This window comes from Microcaecilia unicolor, chromosome 3 (genome assembly GCF_901765095.1).
Source record: "Microcaecilia unicolor chromosome 3, aMicUni1.1, whole genome shotgun sequence".
Taxonomy (NCBI): Eukaryota; Metazoa; Chordata; class Amphibia; order Gymnophiona; family Siphonopidae; genus Microcaecilia; species Microcaecilia unicolor.
In genome coordinates this window covers 507,031,937-507,044,581 of record NC_044033.1, presented here as the reverse complement: position 1 = coordinate 507,044,581, position 12,645 = coordinate 507,031,937, and the positions used below count along the sequence as shown (strand labels likewise).

At 43.2% G+C, this 12,645-nt stretch overlaps 1 protein-coding gene across 2 annotated transcripts in view; it reads right to left on the bottom strand.

Moving 5' to 3' along the window:
- Positions 1–10,782, bottom strand: part of GJB7 (gap junction protein beta 7) — a 45,972-nt gene extending 35,190 nt beyond the window's left edge. The window contains exons 1-3 of one of the 2 annotated variants that reach the window (XR_003941368.1): positions 10,696–10,782; positions 8,010–8,035; positions 7,867–7,923 (exon numbers count right to left, since the gene is read on the bottom strand). The gene's annotated coding sequence lies outside the window, so the exon portion shown is untranslated. Of the gene's footprint in view, positions 1–7,866; positions 7,924–8,009; positions 8,036–10,695 lie in introns of those variants that run through there. The other variant, XM_030195643.1, reaches the window with a different exon arrangement.
- Between the last annotated feature and the right edge of the window lie 1,863 nt (positions 10,783–12,645).

Sequence of the window (12,645 nt, the reverse complement as noted above, 5' to 3'; positions counted from 1 at the left end):
CATATTCAACAGACTGCTAAAATCTGTCGTTTCTTTCTCTAGAATATCAGCAAAATTCGCCCTTTCCTTTCTGAGCACACTACCAGAACCCTCATCCACGCTCTTATCTCTCGCTTAGACTATTGCAACTTGCTTCTCACAGGTCTCCCACTTAGTCATCTCTCTCCTCTTCAATCTGTTCAAAATTCTGCTGCACGACTAATATTCCGCCAGTGTCGTTATGCTCATATTAGCCCTCTCCTCAAGTCACTTCACTGGCTTCCTATCCATTTCCGCATACAGTTCAAACTCCTCTTATTGACCTATAAGTGCATTCACTCTGCAGCTCCTCAGTACCTTTCCACTCTCATCTCTCCCTACATTCCTCCCCAGGAACTCTGTTCACTGGGTAAATCTCTCTTATCTGCACCCTTCTCCTCCACTGCTAACTCCAGACTCCGTTCCTTTTATCTTGCTGCACCATATGCCTGGAATAGACTTCCTGAGCAGGTACGTCAAGCTCTATCTCTGGCCGTCTTCAAATCTAAGCTAAAAGCCCACCTTTTTGATGCTGCTTTTAACTCCTAACCCTTATTCACTTGTTCAGAACCCTTATTTTATCATCCTCACTTTAATATTCCCTTATCTCTTGTTTGTCCTGCTTGTCTGTCCTAATTAGATTGTAAGCTCTGTGGAGCAGGGACTGTCTCTTCCTGTTCAAGTGTACAGAGCTGTGTACATGTAGTAGCACTATAGAAATGATAAGTAGTAGTAGTAGTAGTAGAAAGGAGGTATATCGAGTCCCATCCCCTTTCCAAACTGGATAGGCCATATGGCCTTTATCTGCCGTCATTTTCTCTGTTTCTATGAAGAGAGGATAACTCTCAAAAATTTGTCAAAGTTACACATAGGGGTCCTTTTACTAAGGTTTGCTGAAAAATGGGCTGCGCCACTGTAGGCGTGTGTTTTGGACGTGCAAAGATCCATTTTTCAGCGCACCTGTAAAAAAAGGCCTTTTTTAAAAAATGTTGCTGAAAATGGACGCGCTGCAAAATAAAAATCGGCACGCGTCCATTTTGGGCCTGAGACCTTACCGCCACCCATTCACTTAGCGGTAAGGTCTCATGCGTTAACCGGGTGGTAAGGGTCAGCTAGCGTCCAATGCCGATTACTGCCTGGTTTTCACCATGCACTGGAAAATAAAATATATTTTCCGGCACGCGTAGTGGACACGTGTAAAAAATGAAATTATCTCCAGGGCCAAGCGGTAGCCGGGTGGCAGATCTGAATTGGCACTCGTTGGACGTACATAGCCGCTGAAGTGGCTTTGTAAAGGGACCCCTAAGTTAGTCCAATAAAAAAGGTGTCGCCTACAACTTGGTTTTTGACATGTGTTTCCATAACAAGCAGACCAAAGGGAATCGACAACAGGTGAACTAAACAGGCAGTGAAGCGGCCCTCAGATAAAATGAACCTGGAGAGTTTGCATAAGGAAATCACAATAATCAAAAATGCAACTCTGTGCACACAGCAAGGTGAAACTAATAAGGTATCAACTTGACCCAAAACAAAAAGAGAAACTCCGAGCTCCGAATCAATGAAATCGCAGGACGTATGTAAAATCTGTGAGGAAAGCCCTGGCAGATTTTGCATTAAATCAACTGAAATCTGAAACAGGTTAAGCAACAGCAAAAACAAGCCACAGGAACCTGTTTCAAGGAAGTTAGCACATCCTTAGGTGCCATGATTTATCCAGATCCATGCTGGTGGGTGTATCCAAAAATGGAAAACCTCCCCCACCTGGAAGAAAGTATGTGCTGAAACTAAAAAGGTGGGGCCTCAATCATAATTCATTTGGCAACCTTATAAAACTATCTATTATTATTATAATTATCATTACTATTATTATTGCTTGGCTGGTGCTCTTTTAGTGACTACATGAGAATCTGTGACTTATTCACTAAGGAATGAAGACAGTCCTCGTTCAACTTATTTCTCCATACTTTATATACCACTTCCTGCTTTTATAAGAACATAAGAACATAAGTGTTGCCATATTGGGACAGACTCAAGGTCCACCAAGCACAGAATCCCATTTCCAACAGTAACCAATCCAGGTCACAAGTACCTGGCAAGATCCCAGAACAGGAAAACATATTTTATGCTGCTTATCCTAGAAATAAGCAGAGGATTTTCCCAAGTCCATCCTAATAATATCTTATGGACTTTTCTTTTAGGAAAATATTCAAACTTTTTTTAACCCTGCTAAGCTAACTGCTTGTATCACATTCTCAGGCAAAGAACTCCAGAGTAATTACTTATTGAGGGGGACCTTTTACAAAGCCATGGTAAAAAGTGGCCTGTGGTAGTGTGGATGCAACTTTTGGGCATGCGCTGAGCCATTTCTACTGCTGCTGGGGAAAGGGCCATTTTTTAATGGGCCGGGAAATGGATGTACTACTACTACTTAACATTTCTAGAGCGCTACTAGGGTTACGCAGCGCTGTACAGTTTAACAAAGAAGGACAGTCCCTGCTCGAAGGAGCTTACAATCTAAAGGACGAAATGTCAAGTTGGGGCAGTCAAGATTTCCTGAATAGAGGTGTAGTGGTTAGGTGCCGAAGGCGACATTGAAGAGGTGGGCTTTGAGCAAGGATTTGAAGATGGGCAGGGAGGGGGCCTGGCGTATGGGCTCAGGGAGTTTATTCCAAGCATGGGGTGAGGCGAGGCAGAAAGGGCGGAGCCTGGAGTTGGTGGTGGTGGAGAAGGGTACTGAAAGGAGTGATTTGTCTTGAGAGCGGAGGTTATGGGTAGGAACGTAAGGGGAGATGAGGGTTGAGAGGTAAGGAGGGGCTGCAGATTGAGTGCATTTGTAGGTTAGTAGGAGAAGCTTGAACTGTATGCGGTACCTGATCTGAAGCCAGTGAAGTGACTTGAGGAGAGGGGTGATATGAGCATATCGGTCCAGGCGGAAGATAAGACGTGCAGCTGAGTTCTGAACGGACTGAAGGGGGGATAGATGGCTAAGTGGGAGGCCAGTGAGGAGTAGGTTGCAGTAGTCAAGGCGAGAGGTAATAAGAGAGTGGACGAGAGTTCGGGTGGTGTGCTCAGAGAGGAAAGGGCGAATTTTGCTAATGTTATAGAGGAAGAAGCGACAGGTCTTGGCTATCTGCTGGATATGCGCAGAGAAGGAGAGGGAGGAGTCGAAGATGACTCCGAGGTTGCGGGCCGATGAGATGTGTGCAAAAAGTTAAACTAGCGGGCGCCTATTTACAGCCTGGTACCCGTGCGGTAACCATGCGGTACACACCAATATGGCCATGCTGTTGATTACCATGGGATTCGGAATGTACCAAACTCAGAATTACCGCTAGGTACACGCGCTACCCCAGTGATAGTGTCAATTTGGTGCATGCTACCCGCGCGTTAGCCCTCCCGCGGCTTTGTAAAAGGGCCCCTATGTGAAGAAATATTTTCTCCAATTTGTTTTAAATGTACTACTTTGTAGCTTCATTGCGTGCCACCTATTCCTAGTATTTTTGGAAAGGGTAAACAAGCGATGCACATCTACCACTTCACTCATTATGTTATAGACCTCTATCATATCTCCCCTCAGCCGTCTTTTCTCCAAGCTGAAGAGCCCTAGCCGCTTTAGCCTTTCTTCATAGGGAAGTTGTCCCATCCCCTCTATCATTTTTGTCACCTTTCTCTGTACCTTTTCTAATTCCACTATATCTTTTTTGAGATTCAGAATTGCCCACAGTCAGGGGCGGCCAAGACAATCTGCTGCCTGAGGTGAGGAATGAGCTGCCGCTGTCACTGCCGTTCCTCCTGTGGCAAGGAATGAGCCACCACCGCCACCCCACTACCTACCTCCCCCCCCCCCCCCCCCCACCCATAAGGCTTTGTTAAAGCAGGGATCTGATGTGTTGGCCTTAACCTTCACAGACTGCTGCCTTCACGGCAATGTGGCAAGAATGTGTTTCCGATGGACAGAATAGGTGTTGGACAAACATTTGGGTGCAAGTGGTCTAGATGAAGCAGAGTTCAGCAGGCTTCAGATGGCTTTTGCGTACTTGGTGGATGCCTTGTATGACCTAATTAGGGCCTTGGCGAAGGGCGTGGTGCTGGGGGTGGTGGCACTTGGGTTTCTTTGGCTTTTCAGTTGATCAACTGATGTAGCCTCTAAGACATGGCTCATAAACGCCTCTTCAGAAGAAAATTGTTTTTTGGTAAGGATCTGGTTAAGTTGATGAAGAGTTTAGGGGCATTCAAAGTGTCTCACCTTTTGGAGGATAATCAGATTCTAACTGGTTCCTGTTGAGAGTGGTGGTGATCTTGGAGATAATTCCATGGTCCAGAGCTCACATGAGGACGCTCCAGAGAGCTCTAGTACTTCTGAGGGAGGCCTATGTGAACTGCTGATATAGCATGAAAAGTCTGCAAGTGGCAGAGGAAGCATTGAGGCTAAAGAAATGGGCAGAGTGCAATCTGTTGGACCTGTTGGCAGCTCATATGGCTGGAATAGAAAGTGTGCTGGCAGATTTTATGAGCAGACACACATTTTAGACCTCAGTCTGGATCAGGAAACCTTCTTGAACGTCCTTCAGCCATGGACAGCTGGAAATGGATGTCATGGCGACGGCAGCCAATACAAAACCTATGAGGTTTCTCAGTTACACAAGAGGTTTGCTCCAAAGAAATAGATGTCTTAATGTTGTAACCAGGTACCTCTAAGTGCAGCCAAGGATAGAACAATCTCCTCCAGCCACAGGCCTCCTGGTACAATCAAGAAATAAATGTCCACCCGCAACTTTAATCTTAAAGACTTTATTCCATGCAGGTTTCTAGTAGACCTGATACACAGTTCCAACAGCAGCATTCACCTTCAATCTTAAGCACATATAAGCCACCTGAAAGTGTGTGGCAAATAGTCCCCTTCAAGCAGTAGGCTATCAGCACATATCAGGATTCAATACAGGCTCACAGTCAGCTCCAGTCTGGGCACTTTATCCAGTGCACAATAAACAGTAGTTCAATTCCAAACAGAAGCAGTTCTTTCAATTCATCATCACAGTTAAATCACAAAGCAGCAGTTTCTACCTTCCACTCTCTTTACCTTCAGGAGAGTTCAATACTTTAGGGACTCCTCATACCCAAGGGATTTCACCCTGCATCAGCTTCACTGATAAATTCAATACTTTAGGGACCTCCCTTACCCAAGGATTTTCAGCCTGCAAATACTTTTGGGACTTCCTCACACCTAAACGATTTTAGCCTGCTTCAGTACTTTAGGGACCTCTCTTACCCAAGGGGTTTCAGCCTGCAACTGCTTCTCTCTTCTGGGATTCCTTCCCACCTGCCTAATCAATCCCTGGCTTCTGCTCTCACAACCAATCATTCTCCTTCCATTAGCTTCCCCCACACCCATACCAGCTGAGTTAAGCATTAGACTAATGATGAGCTCCTTCACACAGGGTTTCCTATCTCTCTTTCCCCCTAGTGGCAGCCAATCTACACATCCTGCCAGCTTACACCCATGTCTTCCCCTATTGCAGCTAGGAGTCCAGTCCGGGTTCCTCATCTCACCCCCTGGCTCCTTGCCTGCAATGCCTTCTAGGACTTGTATTTCAGACTGAAACTGCCTTAACCCAACTATCCTGGATGTGACTTTATCACAATGTAGCTATGGCTTCAGATCATTCTGTTGCACATGTTTCCATCATGGCCCATGCTGGGCAGAGTCATTTAAAGGATAAAGGCACAAGGACCTGGTATTTTGCCTCCAGACTGGCCAAGGAGACCCTGGTTCGGGGATCTTCACTGAGTTTTCTGGTGAGGGAGGGTCTTCTGAGGCAGGGACCAGTGCAGATGCAAGACTTGTCTATATATGTGTCTAATGGCTTGGCTCTTGAAAGGGTTAGGCCCTGGGAAAAAAGAGGATACTCAGGTGAACTCCTAGCCACTGTATTGCAATTGAGAAGAAAGTCCATGTCACTGGCCTACATCAGAGTTTGGAAAGTTCCTGCAGGAAAGTTTGGACAGGGGGTTTATTTTGGCCTTCCTTAAGGTACAGATCTCTGCATTGGCTTGTTTTCAAGGCTTGGTTTAATGGAGGGCATTGGCTTCCCATCTGAATATGGTTCGCTTCTTGTGTAAGATGAAATTGTTGAGGTCTTCAAGACACATAGTGGTTCCCTCATGAGCTTTGTATCTTGTGTTGTTGGTTTCAGTCCAATCTCCCTTTGAGCTGTGGAAGGAGGAGACATTGAAGGATATAATCTTGAATACAATTTTTTCTGTGAAAAGGATTTCGGAGTTGCAGGCATTATTGTGTAGGGATCCCTTTCTGTTATTCTTCAAGGAGAAAGTAGTCTTGAGAACAGTTCTTCCCTAAGATGGTATCTGTGTTCCATGTCAATCAGGCCTTTGCGCTCTGAAGTGTTAGTGGAGGCAGGAGGGAATTAGGAACAGAGACAGCTCCATAAGTTGGATGTGCAGAGGGCACTGCGCGGGGTATCTTAAAAGGATGGAGGAGTTTTGTTGGTTTGACAGCCAACCGATCAGCAAGCGTTTTTGCTTGGAGTTTCAGCGATAGCGAGTCTATGAGATTTTGACTATAACCCTTGAGGAAATTGTTTTAAAACTCTGGCTCGGTTAAATTTGAAACCATCGTACTTAGACTTCTTCACCACATTTGTTTCAGAGTTTTAAATTCTGTGTTGATAGTGAGACAAGCTTCTGTCTTTGAATGTGCGTCATACCGGTAGTAAGTTCTTTTCTAATTTCAATTTATATCACATTTTTTTAAAGATATAAGTATTCTCACTTGCGATAATTTTGCAGTAATATCACATGTTTTGGAACGTTTCTAGTGTTGGGGTTGTCCTTGAGTTTAGCCTGTTGCTATGTGTAATTCAGTTTCTCTCTTTCACTTTTTCTAAATATATATTTTAGCACTTGTGTATTTTTGAAGCATTAACAAAGTTTTCAGGAATTTCCACTGTTAGGTTTAGCATTAAGTTGTGTGAAATTCTGGCTTACTTTTGGGCTCATTTTCAAAAGAGAAAAATGTCGAAAAAGTGGCATAAGTCTGCATTTGGACGTTATTCTCACAAAAACGTCCAAATCAGTATTTTCAAAACCTATTTTTAGACGTTTTTCTCTGAAGTTCGTCAGAAGTGCGTCTCAATCTCAAGGGGTAATACCAGGGGCGTGTTCAGGGCAGAACTTGGGCGTTCCTAAGACTTAGATGTTTTTCAGCCATAATGGAACAAAAGAAAACCAAGATGGAAAACAACGAAGCAGATCAGTGGAAATTAAACATAAACTTTATTAGATAAACACCTTTAATTAAGACTAAGCCCGACACAGGCCGTGTTTCGCCCAGCAGGGGGCTATAGAAAATAAATAAAACAACAAATAAATAAATAAATATATAAATAAGTATCAGTATACTAGAAACATAACTAAATCAAACAAATAAACAACAGATATATATACATCAAAATCATAAACATAAATAACATGTATCAAAACTCAGCTTGAAACATAATACACCATGGCTTCGGCTAATATAAAAAGATTTATATAAAAAAAATGTTACAATAATTTTTCATGTTAAAATTGTCTTTAAATTGTAACAAATAAAAAATATATAACATCCACATATAGAATTATTATAATTGGATTATAATGAATAATAACCACACAAAAATATCTATTTAGAAGATATTAAATAATAAAAAATATATAAAGTAAATTATAATAATAAATGACATACAGAATTTGTATAGCAAAAGCATACCAAATATATAACTGATATATTGTCATACAAAATGTAATGAAAACATGTAAATTTGAAATAGTAACAGATAGGACACCCACCTACTCAATGCTCCTTATTGTCAATGTCTATGATTATGTGTACCAGTAAAAATATGACTGAAAAGAAAAAATAGATAAGTGAATAAAAATAAATAAAAATCAAATAAAATGTGTAAAAAATATATATAAAAAGATGAATTCACATGTACAGGGCAATGAAAATTAATCTCTTCTCAAGCATAAGGTAAAGAAGAAAAAAAAAAAGAAAAAAAATTAATTAGTTTGTAATGCATACATATATACTAGTAAAAAAGGCCCGTTTCTTACACAAATGAAACGGGCACTAACAAGGTTATCATGTAATGGCGATTATGTTTTTAAGGGAAACATTAGGAGAAATGTTCTGTCATGATAAGTAATAATTGGGAAGGGTGTAGAATGAGTAATATGTTCCAGGGGTATGAGATATGAATTTTTTTTATCTATGTTTTTTTTTTTTGTTTTAATCTTTCTTTTTTGGTGATTTTTATTTATAGTATTTTTTAAAAGATAAAGAGTACGCAGACTCAATCCATGCCCAGCATTTCTCCTCTCTTCCCTCCCCTCAATCCATGTCCAGCATTTCTCCTCTCTTCCCTCCCCTCCATCCATGGGCATCTCCTTCCTGACTTCCCTCCCCTCCATCCATCCATGTCCAGCAACTCTCCATTCTCCCCTGCCCTCTCCTCCATCCACCCATATCCAGCAAATTTCCTCTCTCCCCTGCCCCCTCCATTCATCCATCCATGTTCAGCAATTCTCCTGTCTCCCCTGCCCTCCCCTCCATCCATGTCCAGCCCTGAGTTTAGGGGAGCAGCAGCCAGGGGAAGGTCACAATTGGGCTGGGGAGGCTAAACCTCTTCCCTACTTCTCCCCCTGCCTGGGAATCAGCTGTGAGTGACATCATCCTGGCTACAGAGCCTAGCTCAGCAACTCCAGGAGCCATGGACACAGGCAGTCCCACATTAGAACGTTGGTGGTGAGCATTATTATATAGGATCACTCTTTTACCCTGATTTTGATCTTAGATTTGAAATCACATATTCAAGTGATTTTGTATATTTTTTTTCAGTTATTAAATAAAAAAATAATTTGCTGATGGATGTTGGTTTAATCTTCGAATTCATGGATCTATTACTGTGAAGGTCAATTATACTAGCTAGATCTAAAGTTGAGAAGTAAGATATAGAAGGGTAAGAAAGTAAGAAGAGTTAGAAAGTAAGGTGACTGATTTAAAGGAAGTTGTACATGAGGTTAGAGAGATGGTTAAATATGATCTCAGCTAGGGTAGGACTGCTGCGGTAAAAACGGGCCTCGGCGCATGTCAAAAAGCACGCGCCTATGCCAGCGCAGGCCCCCTTTAGCCACAGCTTGGTAAAAGGGGCCCTTAATTAGCTGGAAAATAAGCTCTTAAATTTACAATTTATAAGCACCTAATAAAAGAAGCCCTATGTATGTAAAATAAATAGTGATTTCAACCTAAAGTACAAATATTATAGAGGAAGGGACGAGGAGAGCCCGCGAAGAGAGGTTGTATGAACTGCCGAATAGTCACACAATAGACTGCATTTTTCTTACCAGATGCAAACATGGATTTATGGCAAAAGTAGATAACCATAAAATGGAATTAAAATTTGCTGGCCTGCTGAAACACACAAATGATACGTATGTTCCAGCTCCGGACCACCACTCTCTGGGTGAATAGGAGTGGAGGAGTGGCCTAGTGGTTAGGGTGGTGGACTTTGGTCCTGAGGAACTGAGTTCAATTCCCACCTCAGGCACAGGCAGCTCCTTGTGACTCTGGGCAAGTCACTTAACCCTCCATTGCCCCATGTAAGCCGCATTGAGCCTGCCATGAGTGGGAAAGCGCGGGGTACAAATGTAACAAAAATAAAATAGATACTATTGGAGATTCTACATGGAATGTTGCTATTCCACTAGCAACATTCCATGTAGAAGGCTGCGCAAGCTTCTGTTTCTGTGAGTCTGACGTCCTGCTGCATGTACGTGCAGGATGTCAGACTCACAGAAGCAGAAGCCTGCGCGGCCACATTGGTGATCTGCATGTAGAATCTCAAATAGTAGCAACAGTGGAGGAGTGGCCTAGTGGTTAGGGTGGTGGACTTTGGTCCTGAGGAACTGAGTTCGATTTCCCACTTCAGGCACAGGCAGCTCCTTGTGACTCTGGGCAAGTCACTTAGCCCTCCATTGCCCCATGTAAGCCGCATTGAGCCTGCCATGAGTGGGAAAGCGCGGGGTACAAATGTAACAAAAAAAAAAATATTCTCACTCCATCCTTAATGACTGCCTTTCACACACGTGAGAGAAAACTGAAGATCCAGCCTAGTTCCGTATCCATAAGTTCACAACTCAGTTAATCGTGTGCTCTTCCCAGTATGATATGCAGAACCACACAGAAGAAAAAGCACAGCCCTCCAACTTTCATCCACTTGTTCTCCGATCAATTCTATACAGTCAGTGAAAGTGCGAATGAAAGATTTTGTACATCTGATTTAAAATGGAAAGAAAATCTGTACTTTCTTTCACCTGTAAGCTCGGGGTGGGAGGAACATAGCCGGAACAGGCTAGGCGTGCATAAAAATGGAAGAATTGACTACACAATCACAGCATTAGGACATGGTCTACAAAGTTCACTACCTCAGCACCACATAAAGGAAGCAGAATGACAGCTTATTGCGAAGCCTTACACTTCAAATTGTCTCTGTAGATTCATCTGTCAACGTCCTAGTTTCTATAGGCAGATTTTCTTTGCGATGCTTTACACATATAATTTCTCAGAACATGTAGAAACGTTTTACCTAAACAGCAAAGAAAAAAAAAGGTACTTACCACTAGTCACAGGAATGAAAAGCCCACACAGGTCGGTAAAAATGATTAAAAATGCTCCATGGTGTGACTTCCTGGCAAGGAGCTGAGCTGTGGCTGTAGGCATTGACAATGGAGGAAGAAGCATGACCTAAACAGGTGTAACCTGATCGTTTGTTTGGCTTATTACTCAGATGACAACATTTTACTGTCCCCGGTGTTTTCTGCAAACATCAGAACATCAGGACAGAGAAAACAAGGGAATATTTACAGATACACACCTCAAGTTAGATGCTTATGCTCTGGTTTTTTTTTTTTAATTTGAAATATTTTATCATAATATTAAAGGCTGTGGTTTTAGTACATTTTTATTTTATTTTTGGAAAGATCGTGACACTGAAATTCGGGTAGCAGCACCCTAGAACAAAAGGAGGAGGAAATACTGTGTTCGTGGGTTATATATATCATGAAATAGCAGCATGATAGGAAACAGACCAATTTACCCATCCAGTCTGCTTGTGTTTTTGTTGCTGGTAACTGGGACAAACATATCATTCCCGCAGGAGGTGGTGGAGATCAAAACAGTAATGGAATTAAAAAATGCGTGGGATAAACACAAAGGAATCCTGTTTAGAAGGAATGGATGGATCCATGAAATCTTAGCAGAGATTGGGTGGCAACGCCGGTATTTGGAGAATAAAATAGGTGCAGGGCGGACTTCTGTGGTCTGTGCCCTGATCGTGACTGAACAGATAGGGATGGGCTGGAGTGTAAATTTTAAGGGGCTTCGACGTTAGCTTCAGAACTTTTAGTGCAAGAACAGTGCTGGGTAGATGTTCTGTCCTCTGACAGCCTTTCCCTGATTGTAATGTGGCTCTGGGGTGAGTGTGACGCTTTTTCTGTCGTTCTCACTGCAGAGCCACATGAGCGATGCATTGTGGGGGGTGTAGTTATCAGGCAGTGTGACTTCACTAGCCTGTCTGTATAGAACTGTTATATGATTGGTTATGCTGTTGCTAGTTGGCAGGCTCTGTTGCCATTGGTGGGTTTCGCCCTTGCTCACTGGGTCACAGTGTGCCCTTTTCTGTTTCCCTCTAGTCATAAGCAAAGTTGCCAGATGGGCGGTTTTCCCGCCCAATTGGGCGGCTTTCCACGACCCACTGCAGGAAATTTTTGCCCACTGCGGGTCGCGGTTTTTTGGGCGGTTTTTGATTTCGTTGGGCGGGTTGTTTTTTCTTCGCCGGCTGCGGGTTTTCTCGCCCCGCAGGGACGTGGTTAACGGCGTGTCAACGACGTGTTAACGACGTGTTAACGACTTCGGTGACCTTGTGGGCGGAGTTGGTGACGGCGGGGGCGTGGTTGGTGACGGCGGGGTGGAGCTGATGACGGCGGGGGCGGGGTTGATGATGGTGGGGGTGGAGCTGATGATGGCGGGGCGGGGTTGATGACGGTGGGGGTGGAGCTGATGATGGAGGGGCGGGGTTGATGACGGCAGGGGCATGGGTGTGCGGTTTTGGGCGGGTTTTCAACTGGTTTGGGGTCGGAAAATTTATTTAAACCTGGAAACCCTGGTCATAAGGTAGGCTCCATTTTGTTACAGTACAGAACCCTTTCCTGCGTTACCCTCTGTTAAAGTACTTAGTTTTTACCTTGAATGTATCTTGCTGAAAAAAGATATTGTACACCATTCAACCAGCTCTGAGCTAATGTTGTTCTCTCAGTACCACAGAGACTCTTTGCCATTGGGGCAGAACCTCTGATCTACAGCTGACTGTGAGTAAACATTGTGTTATTGAAATAAAGGACTTTCAGAGAGATAGAGTCTTCAGGTGTGAACTGGTGTACCGAGGTTATACGTCAGGATTAAGATGTAGAAGCTACAAGTCAGAGGCCTGCACAGTAGACTTCTACAGTCTGTGCCCTGAGAAAGGCAGGGACAAATCAAACTCGGGTATACATATAAAGTATCACATT